The sequence below is a fragment of the Pelodiscus sinensis genome, chromosome 3, assembly GCF_052426305.1.
Source record: "Pelodiscus sinensis isolate ZL-2025 chromosome 3, ASM5242630v1, whole genome shotgun sequence".
Classification (NCBI taxonomy): Eukaryota; Metazoa; Chordata; order Testudines; family Trionychidae; genus Pelodiscus; species Pelodiscus sinensis.
This window is the reverse complement of record NC_143054.1, coordinates 81,938,449-81,956,999: the sequence shown is the minus strand read 5'-3', so window position 1 is coordinate 81,956,999 and position 18,551 is coordinate 81,938,449. Positions and strand designations below refer to the sequence as shown.

Genomic DNA, 18,551 nt, shown 5'->3' with positions numbered 1-18,551 from the left:
TGTGCTGTCTTGTTACTGTCAACTCAAATTTACAAATGAAGCAAAGAAAAACTGTCAGCATACTAGGGATGTTATTGACATGGGTATGACATCAGCCACAAGCAAGCAGCAATAACATTTATTTTCTTAAATATATTTAGTATAAATTAAGGATTCATTTAAGTGCTCTTTTCAGTACTACTAGCAGATGTTAGCGTATAGCCATTTAAACAATTAACTGGTAAACCTAGTCTTATCAGTTAATCCAAATGATTACACGCAACCTCACCTCCTTGCTGCCTTTGTATCAGATGCAGTAAGTGGGGGTGGGAGCCAGTACTCATGCCTGTGGGGAGCCTGCTTTTAAGCTGCCTCCCCATGCGTGCTGGTTCCCACAGAGCTGCCTTCCCCCACCCCCAGCTGCCTCCCACAGAGGCAGCATCACAGGGGGTAGGCAGCAGCTGGTGCTCAGGGAGAGCTGGCTTTTAAGCAGGTTTCCCCTGAGACCTAGATCCTGTGGAGCCACCTGTCTTGTCCCCTTCCTGAACTCCTGCCTCTGATAGAGAGGCAGCAGTACAGAGTATGAGGGGGGCAGGAGGAAACTGGAACACATAGGAAACCAGCTTTCAAGCCGGCTCCCCATGCATACCGGCTTTTGCAGAACCCCCTTTTTCCATACTGCTTCCCCTGATAGAGAGGCAGCAGCATGAGGGGTGGGGCAGGAGAGAATGAACCCATACGTGCGAGGAACCAGCTTTTCAACCGGCTCTCCATGCATGCTGACTTTGCGGTACTGCCTGTCTCTTCCCTCTCCCCCCCCCCCCCCTTGCTGCCTCACACAGAGGCGGGGGCGGACAAGCTTGGGCTTTTTGTGTTAAGGTTGTGGGATGCTGAAGCAGCCTGTGTCTTTGGGGAGCTGGGGCCTCCTACAGACAGGGGCTGTTGCCACCCTGCACTGCTGCCTCTGTGTCAGTGGAAGTGGGGCCAGGAGCGCACTGGCTGCCAGCTTCACCCCCAGAGAGTATTTTAGTAACTGTGTAACCTCTAAAAAATGTTGCAGCTACACAATTACTAAAATACGATATCTAACATCTGTACTAACAATAGCTATACATGATGTTTAAGGCTAAATTCAATTAAAAAGTATGTTGGCATCTGCACTAGTCAGTAGAAGCTTTGAAAGATTTCATTACGCAAAACCCAGGAGGACTTTTCATAATTAAATTTGACCATCAGTTTTCTGTTCAGAATAATGTTGGCATGTAATCTTCATTTTCCAGGATTTCACTAATAAAGGCCTGATCCTTGCAGGCCGCCTACAGGCAAATCTCCTTTTACTTAATGTGATTTCCCTAGTCAGCATGATTACAGAATTGGCCCTAATTTATGCAACATGACCATTCAGATTTTTTCCAAAATCAAAGACTATTACATAAAATAGTCTCTAGCAGATATATTTGAATTGCTTCCTCTTTTTAGGTAATTACACTAGAAATGCCATACTATTTATATGAAAAATGTTGTAAATTGTAATTCTTGCACTAATTAAGCCACGTGTTTTGAAACTTCTTTCTGTTGTACACTGTCTGGGTAGTCTCTTTTATTAGTTCGAGAAGTGGGATTGTAAACAGTTTCAATAGGATATGTGTTTTGTGTCTTGAGTTCAGTTTTTAAAGGCTTCTAGTGTGTGTGTCTGAGATGATGTGGATTTTCTTTAAACTGAAAAGAGATGTTCAATGATTGTACAGTGAAACTTAACTGAATTCCAAGTAGTTAATGAGTATATAATTTGATGTGTAAATTTGACTAAATTAATATGAGGCAAAATAAAGAGTAATTTAACCTTTTGACACTTCTTTTGTCAGTTTTAGTACATTAATTTTCATCCTCTTTCAGTTGCCTTCAATTGAGAAATCCATTTTAGGATATGTGCTATAAATAAATAACTGTTAAAAGTTGAAAAAAAAACTGACTGATAAACACACCATTGAGTTCTGCTTAGTTTGTGATTACAGCAAAAGAGAAACGGAGTCACTTTATCACAGGAGTTAATGCTAAGAAGTTATGACCCATGGCAGATGTTGCAAGCATGTACTTAAATGAATACCCCAGAGAGTAAAAATTTTCTAACATTAGAAGCCCTCACACTGTAACATAAATTAAGAGTTTAACTCAGAGCAGCCAATGTTCTCCAATGATGTCTCTTTTTTTCAAAATTTATCTGCTCTTGACTTAATTTGCAGCTCTCCTGCAAATTCTCTCTCATTTATTGACATCTTTCTTGAATTGTAGGCCCCCAGAACTGGAAGTAATATTTCAGCAGCAGTCGCACTGGAGCCAAATATAGAGGTAAAATAGCCTTTCTACTAATACTCGATACCCCTGTTTCATCTTCCTCTGGACTCCCAACATGCTGACACTCTAATGATGTGTCTCCCAAATAGAATACTAAGTTGGGTGAGAGAAGGGAAGGAAGAGAATAGATTCATGCACATATGAGACAGAGACCTTGGCATGGTTGCAGGTAGCCCCTGAAAATACAGAGGGATGGGAGGGTGGCGCACACGGAGTTTGTGGGAGGAATGCAAGGAGTCCCTTGTGTCTGCATACTTCTCTGCATACTGAAGCTAAAAATTGGGTGACCCCTTAAGGCATGTCCAAAGTCCGGACCGCGGGCAAATTGCAGCCCGTGTTCCGGTTTAATACGGCCCCACAGGTAATTTGGCAATATCTATCTTTTATGGCCCCCAACGAATCCATATGTATTGAGATGAATACATTGTAAAATCTCAGTTAATGTCAGTTGGTCTAAATCAGTTATAAATATATTTGGACACAACATGTATACTTGGTGTTATGTTCCTGTTCATCTTTTTTGAACTTAAAAGTTGACAGACAACCTTTATTACCAATAACATGTAATGTACTTTACAACGTTCCTGACATATATTTCAGCTTCTTGGATTTTTTTTTCATCTGGCCTTCAGATATGAAAGGCAGAGTGATTTAACACCTGTTTAGATTTGTCATCCATGTGACGAAATGAAAAGTATGCTGTTTGCAATAAACTTTGCATAAAATAGTTAATTTGCATTTAATTTTAATGGTTCAAAGAATGTCAGGCAAAATGGTAGGCCCTCACGCATGTTCACTTCATCAAATCTGGCCCTCTTTGAAAAAAGTTTGGACACCCCTGCCTTAAGGGGAGATGATGTTACGTTCAGGAATGTATGTAGTCAGTCATGTTTAGAGGTGAAAGAACTGTGTATGTCTTCATGTAAAGCAGAGGAACTCCCTGAAGATTAAGGAAGATTTCATCAGTGACACAAAGTTCACATTTGGCTAGAAACATTTATGACAGTTTTGGCTACGTCTAGACTGGCCTCTAATTCTGGAAAAGTCATGCAAAGCAGGTAAGTCAGAATAGGGAAATCCGTGGGGGATTTAAATATCCCCCGCGGGATTTAAATAAACATGTCCGCCGCTTTTTTCCCGGCTTCGGGAAAAGCCGGAAAAAAGCGTCTAGACTGGCGCGATCCTCCGGAATTAAGCCCTTTTCCGGAGGCTCTCTTATTCCTACTTTCAAGGAGGATTGCGCCAGTCTAGATGCTTTTTTCCGGCTTTCCCCCAAGCCGGGAAAAAAAGCGGCGGCCATGTTTATTTAAATCCCGCGGGGCATATTTAAATCCCCCGCGGATTTCCCTATTCTGACTTACCTGCTTTGCATGACTTTTCCGGAATTAGGGGCCGGTCTAGACGTAGCCTTTAGGTGCTGAAGCATAAAGCCATAGCTGCTTATTTTAAGTAATTGGAAAATGCAAGACAGCATATTAAACCACCAGTTTTAGTGAAGAGCCTACTCTGGATTTTTTGCCATTCTGTTATAAGTTTTTTAGAAATTATAGAAATTTGGGGCTTGATCTAAAAGCTTATTTAAATTAGTGGAAAGATTTCAGTTTGGCTTCATTGGGTTTTGGATCAGGCCTTCAGAGCAGAATTTCTCAAAGCAGCATGGTGTCATAATTCTTTCCCTCAGCAGTTCTTTAAAAGCAGCATGTATAGAAAGTACACACAGCTATTTGCAGTCTGATTTAATTTGGGAGTTTGTACTTTTACATGAACAGTTAACTGCTCTTTGTCTAGAATGTTAGCACCTGCATATGCAGTGACATCACAGGCTGCTGAAGAATAGATTTGAAGTGAAATCTTTGGGTGTGTTTTTTGAAAGAGCTCAGCTGCAGATGGGCAGTTCCTTTCCTGTGGAAATTTGATACAATTATCAAGAGAGAAAAATCTGTCTGCAGCTTGGGAAACTCTAGAACAGACTTGAGTGATTTTTTTTTAATCTAGAATTTGATTTTACTATACTATTTTCACTGTGCTTTTTGATGTCTGACATGTTTTATTTCTTCAGAGCAATGTTTGCATGAGATATACATAATCCAGTTTACTGCTTGTTTTATACTAAGGTCCACTCCTGTAGTAAAACCTTTTTGGGGGACGGGACTCAAAAGGCAATGGGAGTTTGCTAAAATACAATGCAGGTTTGAACCCCATGGATGGGAGCGGGGGGAGAGAGAGAAACTAATAATTGAAACCAATTTTGCAAAGGCTTAATTTACAAAACTTGTAAATTGATTATTCCCATTTAGTCAAAGTTAGTTGTTGTATTTGTTTCTCTATTTTCCTCGGCTGCTTTCTATCAGGAAAACCCATATTTTCTTAATCCCTTACCATTCTAGTAAACATTAAATAGCTTTGGGAAATCATGAGTTCGTATCTAGACATCTGTTTTCCAGTAAGCAGACTTCAAGTAACCCACAAAATCTGAGGTTCATGATCTTTGATACCCGCACTTCACAAAACAATGTAGGTGACTCAGATGAGAAATCGGTTTCTAAATTTATTGTAAAGTCACTTGACTGTGTAAATACACTGCTTTACCACAGCTCTGTGAATAAAGATATTAATACATCAGTACTTTTTTTTAATAATGTAATTATAAAGTTCTGAGTCAGACAAGGCTGTCTAAGATCATCTCATCTGAAGAAGTGTATTTTGCCCACAAAAGCTCATGATACAGGTTGCACCTCCCTAAACTGGGACTCTCTCATTCAGCAACATCCGTGGTCTGGCAAGACATTGGATGTTGCTGAATGAGAGTGCCTTGGGGCAAGAGTGCCAACTGATGAGAGCCCTGTGCACAGCAAGGCTGGTAGTGGTGGGACCAGGGCCTCAGCAGCTCGGCAACAGTATTGCAGAGGCAGCCCGACAACCTAGCTGGGGCCAAGGGAGCCCATATGTGCAGGCCTAGCAGCGGGGTTGTGCCATGGCTGCCTGAGCGGGGCTGCATACTGGCCCGACAGAGGGGATAGTGCTGCAGCAGCCCAGCAGGGCAAGCCCGTCTGACTCTGGAGGCCGGCCAGCAGTGGGACTGGTGCCGCGGCATCAAGGCCAGGGCTGCGAGCTGTTGTGCCAGCGGTGGCGCTGGAGCAGCAGCTATGGTAGAGGGGCCAGAGCAGCTGTGTGTCCTGGCCAGCAGCAGGGCCAAAGGAGCCGGCAGCAGAGAGGGGCGGGGCGGGGGCTGGTGGCAGGGAACCTGCGCTGGTCTGGCAGATTTCCTCATTCTGGACCGCTCAGGTCCCAAAGGTGCTGGACCAGTGAAGTCCAACCTGTATTATATATGTGTATTTTTGTTAGTCTCTAAGGGTCACAGGACTACTCCTTGTTTTTATTATCAATGAATAATTGGTGGAATTCTGTATGGAAGTACAGGCTGAAACTGGCTAAACTGTGAGACTCTGGTCCTTCTGGACTGCGGATGTTCCAGGACCAGAGAGTCCGGGTGGAGAGCTAGTACCTGGGAACTCTGCAGGCTGGCAGGGCAATGGGAGCCCATGCATGGTAGCGGGGCTGCCCAGAAGGGCAGCAGTGCTGCAGGGAGCTACAGCAGGAGCTGGGCAAACAAAGGTGGTAGGGTTGCCCACCAGGGCAGCAGAGGCCAGCAAGAGGGGAGAGCCAGCTGGGAGGCTGAGGGTCAGGTCACGGCTGCAGGCAAGAAGTAGGATTGATTGAGTGGACCTGTGTGAGGTGAATTTCAAAATACTATATTTTTTTTTACAGTGCATACATATATCAGTGGCTGTTAGCCAGGATGTATATGGATGGTTCCCCCAGCCTCTGTTTGCCAGAGGTTGGTCGTGGTCAGCAAGGGATGTAATCACTTTATTACCTGTTCTGATCAGTCCCTCTGGGGCACCTGGCATCAGCTGCTGTCAAAACACAAGATACTAAGCTAGATGGACATTTGGTCTGACCCAAAATGGCCATTCTTATTGTTTACCTTTAGCCTTCCTTCATTATGCAAGAAGAGTTTCCAACTTGGTTATTCTATAAGGCTTTACCAAGTTTATCGGTAAATGGAAACTCAGTAAAGAGAATACAAGTACAAAACTGATGGTGTCTATCACTTGGTTTCAAGTAGTTTATTTTCAAAGAAATATGTCTTCCACATGAAACCTAATGTTCTTTAAAACATTATAAGGAAGATGTATAAAAATTTTAACAAGATAATTTGATAGTAAATTTAAGTTAAATGTGAAGGTTTTGTGTATTACTGATAGTAGAAGGTGCTATTTCCTGGACTGTTCAGAATGTTACCTGAGGCTTCCCTCTTTGGGTGGACAGATGTCACAGAAACACACCCACAATTGGCACTGATTACCATTCTTGTTGGCAGTTTTAACAGACATTGAAGATTAGATCAGCATGGAAACTTTGGTCCTATCAGTGCTGGAAATGATACCTTTTCAGCAGTTGGCTTAGCAGAACTAGTACTGAACATGATTTGCCCTTGTCGGCACTTACAGCTAAATCGTGGTTGATACCAATTCCACTAAACCAATTGATCCCAGATAGGGTGACCTAGAAATTGTGGAAAAAATTGGGACAAAGTTTGGGAGGTGATAGATGCCTATGTACAGTAAAACTCCTGATGGTCCGGCACTCCTGATGCTCCGGCACCATCAGGAACCTGGAAGTGCTCCGGCCAGCCGGACCATTGGAGCTGCTCTGCCCCCAGCTTCCCCTATTCAGTCGCTGCTAAAACTGACCAGTGGCTGCATCGGGGAAGCTGGGGGCAGAACAGCTAGAGTGCTGCCAGGTAGGTCCCATAGCGTTGCCCCTCGGGACTGCGGGACCAACCCGGCAGCACCCCAGCTGTCCCCGATTCAGCCGCTGCTGAAATTGACCAGCGGCTGACTCCAGGAAGCCCGAGGCAAAGCTGCTCTGCCCCAGCTTCTTGGAATCAGCCCCTGATCAGTTTCAGCAGCGGCTGACTTGGGGACACCTGGAGCAGAGAAGCTGGGGTGCTGCTGGGTTGGTCCAGTAGCGCCGAGGAGTGGCGCTGCGGGACCAACCCGGCAGCACCCCAGCTGCTCTGCTGCAGACATCCTGATTCAGCTGCTGCTGAAACTGACCAGCAGCGGCTGAATCAGGGACTCCTGGGGCAGAGCCGGACTATCGGAAGGGGTGCTATGAGGGGGTCTGGGGTAGCTTCCCCCCACCCCATCCCAGACCCCTCATAGCCCCCCCCCTTCTGATAGTCCGGCATATCTGATAATCCGCCCCCCCCTGGATCCTAAAGGTGCTGGATTATTGGAAGTTTACTGTAAAAGACGGCCCTGAATACTGGACCTGTCCCTATAAAATCTGGTAACCCTACTCCCAGCTCATTGCTGAAGTGGCGCTGTCCATTCAATCCTAGATACAGGTTAATTCAGAGTGCGTAGACTTCTGTTGCCATTGCCTGTGCTTTATTTGTTTTGTATGTACATGGAAGGGCATCTGCCTCCATGGCTTTCATTCTGACACTTTTCACTAAATTTTCCATCTGTTTTGCCCACTCACTCTAACAAAAATGGCGTTTAAGCAAGAATCTGTCAGCATCTCATTAGAATTATTTCTAGAGTAGCCTCGTGATTTTCCAATTGTAGCTTTCTCCTTTCCTATGATGATTCTGGTAGTTTCTCTTTGCTGTGTAAGTATGGCCAGTAGCTGCAGAGGGAAAGAGTTCTGTATTCCTTCTGAGGAGGAAAATGGAAGAGTGTTGCTGTAGAGAACCTGACTTGCGTATCACTCACAATTCCTTTAGTGTAACTTCCGCGCATAACTATACATGAAGTTGCATTTTTGGGAGGTAGGACCTCTGTGAGGAGAGAGCACTCTACCTTGTTGCAAAGAGTTCACTTGCAAACAGACTCTGCTCAAAGGTACTAAATGCTCCTGTGACTTCTTACTAAGCTGACTCATGAAGCTGGGCTGGGTAGTGGGTGGCACATCCAGGTAGGACTAGGACAAGTAGTTCCCTTGGGATGGGAGACAGACGTACAGAGATACTTAAAGTATTCTCAGAATCACAGAACACTAGAACTGGAAGGGACCTTGAGAGGTCATCATGCCCAGTCCCCTGCCCCCACAGCAGGACCAAGGACCATCTAGATTGTATGAATGTAAAATCCTCACTAATCAGTAAACCGGTTAAATGTTAGGTTAATCTAATGTTTAAACAGTTAACCGACTAATGCGGGATCCAGGCTTGGGGCTGCTGCCAGTTCCCCACACACAGAGGATACTCTAAACAGCAGCGCACCTCCTGCCTATGGGGCACCCAGACTGCTGTGGACTGTTCTGGATGAGAGCAGTTTCTGTCCCTGGTGGGCACCCTGCGGGACTAGAGCAGACCCCTGCCCACAGCAGCTGCTCCAGCCCCCCACAGGTTACCTGGAACCGGCAAGTATCACCTGTTTAGGGTGATGTTCACCAGTTAACCTTTTAGATCCCTGACCTTATTTCTCATATATTATATCCTAGAACAGCGTTTCTCAATTTAGGTCATGGGCCTGCTTTGGGTAAGCTGCTAGCAGGCCCGTGCCACTTTGTTTACCTAAAGGGTCTGTAGCCATGGAGCCTCACAGCTCCCATTGGCTCCAGTTCACAGTTTCCAGCCAAGGGGAACCATGGGAAGCAACCCCTCTCTGCTTGGTGTCATACAAATTTTATAGCACTGTCTCCACTTCATTTTCCAAGTCATTAATGAAAATATTGAGTAGTGCCAGAGCCCGGACAGACTCTTGTGGGACCTCAACAGCTACATCCTCCCAATGTGACAGTGAACCACTGATTACTACTGAAAGATGCAGACATATAAATATGTGGGGGGGGGGCAAGATTTTCAAAAGTGGCGCTGTGTGGCCAATCTAGCCCCCCCAAAGGACCTGATTTTCAGGTGGTGGTTTTCAACACTTTGTGACGATCAAGCTCCTTTAGAGGAGTCTCATTTCAGGTATTCCAAATCACTTGTTACTTTCTGAAATCTTAGCAGGAGTCTTCAAGAAAGGCTGTTAGAGTGGGGGAGCTAAATCAGGAACCAATCTGAAACCCCAATTAGGAGACTCATATACACCTATCACATGGATAAGACTCAGTGTGACTTGTTAAAGAGCAAGTTAGAATATTTGCCCTGAGTAAAGCATAAGCCTGCCTCACTTATTAGACTTATCTAAGAATAGAACTGATCTGTCTGCCACTGTCGTGCTCCTGGTTAAGCAGCTTTCTTGCTGTGCTGGATCAAAAGAGTGCTGCATCATGCCACTAAACACATCGCCATAAAGAGGGAAAAGTCCTGTTGGATATTCAAATGTCAGTATCATTCAATATGGGCTTTCGCTTAACGAAACCTGCATGATCCTCAGTTGATGGAATCTTTTATTTCACCCACTGTTTAACTGGGTAAAATAAACTCTGCAGGTAACTAACAGAAATAAAAAGGAACAGGTTCACTATATCCAGGCCCCCCTTTCGATTATTAAGTAAACTAGCTGATTCCCCCATCCCTAGTGATCTGGGAAAACCAAACTTTCTCTGAAACTTTAAAAACAAAGGAATCTTTATTAAGGGAAAGGAAACAGTTAATTCAGGAAGGAAAAAAACCCTAAGATATCTACCTATCCATCTATCCAAACAAACAAACAAACTCCTTTCCAGTAAGTTGGCAGTTATCCATCACTACCTACAATCTCCCAACTCCCCAACCACACAGAATCATCTTACTCACTCCCCAGTCCCAAAGACCACTAAAGAATTGGATAAATGAACAGCAGTAGACTCAGTTTCACACATACAGAATGGGAAGTGACTGTCTAGGAAGGAGTACTGCAGAAAGGGATCTAGGGGTCATAGTGGACCACAAGCTAAATATGAGTCCACAGTGTGAGGAAAAAGTGCAAAAAAAGCAAACATGATTCTGGGATGCATTAACAGGAGTGTTGTGAGCAAGACATAAAAAAAGTAATTCTTCAGCTCTACTCTGCACCAGTTAGGTCCCAACTGGAGTATTGTATGTGTACACGACATTTTAGGAAAGATGTGGAGAAAGTCCAGAGCAGAGCAACACAAACGACTAAAGATCTAGAAAACATGACCTACAAATAATTGAGTTTGTTTAGTTTTGAAAATAGAAGACTGAGGGGGTTCATGAGAGCAGCTTTCAAGTACTTAAAAGGGTGTTACAAAGATGAGGGAAAAAAGTTATTCTCCTTAATCTCTAATGATTGGACAAGCAGCAATGGGCTTAAATTATAGCAAGGTGGTTTTGGTTGGACATTAGGATGAACTTTCTAATTGTGAGGATGGTTAAGAACTGGAATAAGTTGCCTAGGGAAGTTGTAGAATCTCCACAATTTGAGATGTTGATCTAGACTGCTCTTAAATATCTATCCGCTAGATCAACATCTATTAAGGATGTGAATAGGTAACTGATCAACTGGTAAGCCTCACTCGTAATGGTTAATTGTGGGGGCTGGAGCACTCAGCTACTTGTGATGGAACCTCTGCACAGGTGACAGTGTTAAAAAATGATTCTAGGGGAGAAGTCTTAAAGACTTGGAAATACAGTAGCAGACTCTTGTATTTCTTTCACCACAATTATTTCTATTCATTCCACTGAACTGCAGGCTATTTTCTGTCTTACAGAGAGAGAGGCACGGTAACATTGGTTGTGGGCTGGGTAACTTCACTATCTGAGGAGACAAAAATATTGGGAAGATGCATAAGCTGTGGATTTCACGGACCTCGAAGGTCACTTCTGGGTAGTTATAAGGTAGTGCGGTAGGGGACGGATTAAATCACCGATAGGTTTTTAGGAAAAATGAAACCCAACTTTCTTTTCTAGCAGTCATTTTACCCTATATTTTAGCAATGGAAAAAGTTAGGTTTGTGTATTCTTTAATGAAAGCTGAGATTGGTGCTGTTACCAGCTCTTTCGCTGTGCTTAAGTCCTGGCTGGCATCTGATTCAGGGAAGTGGATGTTAGTGTATTGGCAATATCACTTCTTGAAGCACCGGTGATGGAACTCTCATTCTCAAGTTCTGACCAGGTCAGATTCTGCTTGGTTTGAGATCTGATAGTCATAACTTGAGGTGATGAGACTACAGGCCGGTACAATGTTCTGTGGGGTGTTCCGGGGAATCCTCAGAGTTCCTACAGAGATTTAAAACAGAGCCATATATGCTGATCTTGCCAGTGATAAGTCACATTCTTCTCCCCTCCCCAAGCACTCGGGGATCAGCATGGCTTCTGGCTTGCTTCCATTTCAACCATAGGGATGTATATACTTATCGGATAGTCGACTAGTGACTCAACTAGTCGCTTCCCCAGCCCTTGCTGCCTCTGTCAGAGAGAGGCAGCAAGGGTGGGAGCAGAAGTGCGTGCCATTGTCTCCGTGGAGAGGGCAGAGGTGCAGCAGGGACCTGGTAGCACTTCCGCCTTTGAAATGTAGCAAGAGCTGATAGGGCTCTTGCTATATTTCAAAGGTGGAGGCACCCTTATCGACCAATAGAGTAGTCAAAGCAAATTCCATCAACTATTCAATTAGTTGGTTAATTTAAATGTAACATCTTTATCCACCCACAACTTGTAGGGGAAGAGGAAAGTGGATGGACACTAGTGTTTTGCAGCCTGAGTATTGCATGGTTATCCATGACAATCAGATTACAACATATGCAATTTTTAATGTTTAGATTTATGCATAAATCTAATTGCTACTCAGTTGTAGTTAGGTGCTTTGATTATACTTTGAATGCAGGTTAAATTAGAAATGTGGGGCACATATTTGACATCTTCCTTTGTTAATCATTTCTATTTCTTGAAGATTTCCTAATAAGGGCCATATTTTTCATTTTAACTTGAAACAGTTTTCATAAAAAATGAATTCATCTTTAGAACAGAGGGTATTCTGGAATAATTAATTATTTTTTTTGTAATACTACAGGTTTCTCTTGAAACCTAAACTACTTTGACTCTTGTAGTTACTGATACTGATTAGGTTGTGAATTGCATTTAATTAGTTAACCAATTAAGCGGGATTTTACATCTCTATACTGATTTGGTGCTAATCATTATAATCTGCCAGCAATCCAGAAGAATACAAAACCCAGCTTCTTCTTTCTATGGAGAAGCGTATGGATGGAAGCAATGGAAAAATTAAAGCAAGGACCAAGAAAGTTCTTATTACTCTTTTAACTTCCCTCTCACACACTTTGGCCCACAGGGCTAATGTAAGGGTGAAGAAATAGGTTGTGCAGTCCAAAAATTGAGCAGAGGCCAGACATCTTGGTCCTCAACAGCATGAATGCAGGCCAGCTCCACAGATGGAGTGTCAGGAATGAGGGCCTTCAGCTGGCTCTGGGACTAGCTATCTCAGTGTCTAGGCAGATTAATGAACACCAATAAACTACAGCAGAAATGCCCAATTGGCAGGCCCACCCAATTTGGCTGGAGGGAACCAGCAGGCATGCACCTCATCACTGTCTGTGTAATGTTCCAATTATTTCTGTGCCTGCCTTGTTGTCAGCCTTGCTCCCACCCTGACCCCTTTCCTGGCTTTTGACTCCAGCCCTGGCCCTTGACTCTGACTTGTGTTTTCTGATTTTAGTGCTGAACTTTGGCTTTGACCTTTTTGGCTTTGGTTAATAACATCTGACTCTGGTTCTGACCTGTGCCTCTGACTCCTGGGTTCTAGCTCTAATCAGTAGTTTGAACAGCCTGTTTCTGGGTTGTTGACGGGCTTCTCTAGTCAAATGGCCCCACCCAAGGCAGTAAGAAGGAAACTACTGATGTCTATGGTCACTAGCTCTTGATGTTGCTCTGCAGATCTGCAGAGGGGCTTGGAGTTAACAGCATTGAGTAACATTAATGTTTTCAAGTTGTCCCTAGGTTTGCCATGGACCAGAGTGAGCATACTAGCTGAGACGGCTCCTGCCCTGAAAATGATGCATTTCTGCACAAGCCAAGGGGCAGGCAGCATCTTCAGAGGGGAGCACGTTTAAATGTTTCCCTCTCCCCTTTCTGGTCCTATGGATTTGCATCCCTTTGCTATGGTGTGGTGTTTGAGCATATAGACCTTCATTTGCCATTTTGCTTGTTTTCATGTATATTGGCTCATTATTTTCTGTATTTGTTAAAGTGTGATTCCATAGATGCTTTTAGGAAAACTAAAAGCAATATGTGGTAGGGTAGAGCACCTACTCTGCTCCTGGCAAGCCAGGAATTTGCAGCAACTTGGGGTCCTACTTCTACTGCAGGAAAATGCCATAGAATATGTCTGCTCCAGAAACAAGAAGGGGGAGAGAGCCTGAAAGACAGCTGTTCTTTGAACTCAGGGCTGGGTTAATGTTTTTGTGTTCCATTCTGTGTGTCTGGGTACATGTGTCTCCGGTATTATTATGAACTTGTGTTAGCTAACTGTTAGCCAAGTTCTACTAAGAGAGCTGGTCTACCTTAGAAAATTAGGTAAACTCAGTTGTTTCACTTAGGGATATGAAAATAACCACACCCCTGAGTGTCTTTGTAGAGAGCACTAAGTCAGTGGAAGAATTCCTCCATTTATCTAGCTACCACCACTTCTCTGGGAGCTTAAGTACCTATGCTGATGGGCGAACCCCTCCCATTGGTGGGGTCTAGTACTACAGCAGTGCAGTGCAGAACTAGTCAAGCCACGGGAGACCCTACCTCAACACTGTATCAGTGTTACTCCACTACTTTAGTGGACTAATGTTGGAAGAAAACTGGTGTAACACAGAGGTGCGTCATTCTGTTATGCTGATTTCTGTAATCTGAAATAGACTTTTGAATATTAACCACTCCAACCTGCCCATGAAAAAGTTGCACCCCAAATACTTTTATGTAATACTGCCATGTGGTATCCAAACAAGGCTCTATAGACTTATTTTTGTTCCTGCTTCTGATATCCTATGGGATTCAATTGCTTGATGACATCTTGTACCTCGTTCTGTACTCTGTACGCAGGGAAAACTCCCAAACTCAATGGAAGTTTAGTCTGCATAAGAAATATGGGCCTCTTCGCATCTGAACAATTTATTTCTGTTCAAATTATATACTACTGAAGAAGAACACATGTAAACCTGACCTCTGTGCCCAATGGCAAAAATAAAGCCAACATATTTTTAACCTACAGTGTTTGTGAGTGAATTTAAAAAGAAAAATAAGCCCACAGAGTAATATTGAACAATATATCCTCACATTCTAATCCTTTTTCAAATGGTGGACTAGGCCTTGGAGGAAGTGGAAATTTATAAAAGGGGCTAAGGAAGCATATGATACTGAATAACAATTACTACGATTGCTATATGGATAAAATATTTTATATGTACCATTGTGTTTCTACATTACTTTTTTTATTCAGCATCTCTGGAGTTGCTTCAGATGACCAGGGATAACCATGCCAACCTTGACTCAATTTAAGCTATGTTTCATAATACCCTAGAAATGGCAGGGATTCTGCAAACTTCCTTGAAGCTTATTCTAGAATGGTAGTGGGCAACCTGTGGCCCAAGGGCCCCAAGCAGTCCATCAGGGTTCTATATGGGGCCCACAAGACGTTTTGTTTACCGTTGTCCTTTTGTTTATATGTGCAGGGTTGCCCGATTCTACTGGTTTCCATCTGTGGCTTTTTTTTCTCATACTGGTATTACTAAAGTGATATACATATAAAGCAAGGGCCCGTGAAGTGAGTTGTGGGCTGATTCTACACAGCATTGACTGAGAGAGCTGTGCACTCCCTCTACATCCAATCAGAGTGCTACCATGATTCAGTCGGCACATCCCGCAAATTCTAGATACGCAAGAGCAGTTAGCAAAACTAGCCTATCCCAGGAGACCATCTTGACCACAACCAATGAGACGAAAGAGGGTAACTCATGCATCCCACTCACCAGTCTAGGTTGCCCAGCACTATTCTAGAACCTCGTTACCCTAATATCTAACCAAAACCTGCTTGCCTTGCTGCACATTCAGTAGCGGCCCGTCAATACAGGCGAACTAGGCGGTCATCTAGGGCGCCAAGATAAACGGCCGTTGAGGGCTTTGGAGGTGAGGGCGCCGATTGCGCATTAGCCTAGGGCATCAGTTGCCAGCAGCTCGTCTAGGGCCGTGCCTGTGCACATTAAACTTGTTTGCTGCGTCTCTTACCTTCAGTGGACATGGAGAACAATTGAATCCTCTTTTTTTGTATAGCAACCCTTAATATATTTGAGAATTGTTGTGTCTGTCCCTTCCCCAGACGTCTCTTCTCAAGACTTAACTACCCAATTTCTTAAACCTTGTTATCTATGAGAAAAGTGTCATAAGTGTTTGTTCCTCTCCTCTGGATTCTCCAGTTTATCCACATCTTTCCTGGAGTGTATTGCCCAGAATCGATCACTAGCTGAGGCCTTGCCCATACCAAGTAGAGCTGGACAACTATCTTCTATATGGATGTGAAAGATTAACCAGTTAACTGGTAAGCATTGCCCATAACCAGTGATGCTTACTGATTCTGGTTAACCATTAACCAATGGGGGCTGGAGCAAACCCTGCCTGACATGGGCTGGAACTGCTCCGGTTGTCTGCAGAAGCCCTTGTCCATGGTGGACCCAGGCACCCCACAGGGAACCTCTGACTATGGCAGGCCTGGGTGCCCCACGGGGTGGAGGGAGATGCTCCAGCCACCCTTTAATCAATTAACTGATTAAACATAATGCTTAATTGGTTAATCAGTTACATGGAATTTTACATCCCTAATCTCCTGTACCTTACATACAGCACTTCTTTTAATACACCCCAGAATATTATCTTATTCATTGATGCATCACATTGACACTCATTCAATTTGTCATTTGCTATAACCCCCATATCCTTTTCAGCAGTACTACCACCTAGCCAGTTAGTCCTCATTTTGTAGTTGTGCATTTGATTTTTGTTTTCCTTCCTAAATGCAATAGTCTGTAATTTCTTGATTGAATTTCATCTTGTTGATTTCTGACCAATTCTCCTTTGTTGAGGTTGTTCTGAATTCTAATTTCATCCTCTTCAGCCTTCCATAGGAGATAGCTACATAGAAGAACAATGTCCTCCTCTGTGTGCTTATAAGAAATGTTAACTCTCATGGTTAACTGTAGTTTAAATTGCTATCCAGTGCTTTTGCACTGGAAAGAAGTATTGAGCTACCACTGATGTGCCTTCCATGAGCTTCCTTTTCAGCTCCTGTTGCACTTCGTGGTTCTGTAATTTACCTGGTAGCTTAGAAACCAGAACCAACTTAGTTGTAAAAAGAAGGCTTCTTGAAATATCTAAAATTAGTGTAAGTTGGGTCCTCTTGTCTGTCTATATTCTTGTTCCTGTTTTATTTAGATTTTCAGAGAAACAACTGTGAGTTAAATGCCTGAACTGCCCTCTGTGCCTTTGAAAATATCAGTCTATGGTTTTGTCTATATTGTCATATTTCATATAGAGTTCTTGAAAGAAAGTGGTTGTGATTTCTAAATGTGATGTTTGTAATTAATGTTTCTGTAATAAAAAGGTGGGGGACTGGCAGCAAATCTGTGAGCACAGGGTGACTTATTCACTTCCTGAGCCTGACTCATAAAAACGATGGGGAATTTTTGCCATTAACATCTGTAGAAAGCAGAATTGTGCCTCTTGCGTCTGCAGTACTTCCACATTGGTATATCTTGAGATTTTTGGTAGATTTTGCCCTTTAATATAAAGCATCTGTTCTTGCCCTGCTCAAGAGGCTGCTCCTTGTAACCATTGACATTGAGAACTATGATTTCTGGATTCAAATAGAACTCTGGCAGAAACTTTGAATTTGCTGACACAGTAGATTTAAATTTATGAGCCCTAAAATACAAATGATGTAAAAACTTGTAGGAGAGGGGAAAATATGCACAATTGGTTGCTATAGTTATCACATACATATTTAAAAGCATGAAATCAGTGTGGCAAAGTCAAATGCATTAATAGCACATAAGAGTTGGTTTAAAATGTCTTCAGTAGTCTGGCATTTGCAGAAATTTAATCCTTGAGATTAACGTTGTTCATCAGATTTCATACAAATTTCAGTATAAATGGCAAACAGCAGGAGTCATTTTTTTACATTTAATGCTATATATGGGGTGGTATGTCTACACTTTCATATTAAATACTAGTAAGAGTTTATGGTTTTGAATGTCTATGCAGAATATAGATCCTCAAATCACCTCCCCACCCCAAAAAAAACCCTTGAGCTGTGAAAAATGCATTAAGACTTATTTAAACTTTGTCGATAGACAAATTAAATCTACTATAATCTAAAAGACCTTATTTTGAGTTAATGAGAAAATCTTGCTTGGATAAATTGCAGGCTTCCAAAGTAGTAGTTTATTATGTTTGCAATACAAGTAAGTGTAGAAGATGTAGTACAGCCATCTTTGTGAGATGCATCAGCTGGTGTATTGGTATATTCATCCCCGGTGCTAAGCAACTCCAGCTATGCTTTGGTTAAACAAACTTTTTATTCATTGAGGTACAGTTGTTTCCCAATTCAGTTTACAATCAGGCAGTAGAGCAAGCACAATTAATACACTGTAAAATAAAAAACATTACAGAGATGATCTGTTATAGACACTCACTGACAGTGTATGGAGTACTGCAGTGCCAAACTGTGGCAGAGTACGTGGAAATGCTCCAGCTAAGGGGGAAAATAAAGACACTACATGAATTTTATTTTGGTTATTGAATTGCCTATTAAGAGAGTCCACAATGATGATTATGAAAAAAATAGTTGCTATGATTCAGTCCAATTCTCTCCCCGTCTTCTCCCCTCCCCCCCATGTTACATACTGGTTGTATTAGTTTGAATTTAATGCACTTTTTTAAAGGGAATAGCTTTCTTCTTTTGCTTCACTCTGGGCCACAAATATCATTAATTTTGAAAAATTAATGCTGTGAATAACTGGCACTGACTTTTTGTTTTGAGGCGGGAGGGACAGCTGTCATAAATGACAGAGCCAGTGCTGGGAGTCTGCCTTCAGAACACTTATTACAGATAAACATTAGGCTATAGAATAAATAAATCATGTCATTGTGTCTGCTGTCTCCTCCTCTGCAACATGGGCAGGAACAAAACTGTATCAATAAAGAAAACCCTAGTGGGTATATGAGGGGCATGTTCCACTCAATAGCAGACTCCATCTGC

The 18,551-nt window shown here is 42.8% G+C and overlaps 1 protein-coding gene across 5 annotated transcripts in view; it reads left to right on the top strand.

The window, feature by feature from the left end:
- FYN (FYN proto-oncogene, Src family tyrosine kinase) overlaps window positions 1-18,551 on the top strand; it is a 200,090-nt gene that overhangs the window by 44,099 nt on the left and 137,440 nt on the right. For 3 of the 5 annotated variants that reach the window (XM_075923992.2, XM_075923990.2, XM_075923994.2), the window contains exon 2: window positions 2,272-2,328. The exons of the other annotated variants lie outside the window; for them this stretch is intronic. The gene's annotated coding sequence lies outside the window, so the exon portion shown is untranslated. The remainder of the gene's footprint in view (window positions 1-2,271; window positions 2,329-18,551) is intronic. 5 annotated transcript variants of the gene reach the window in all.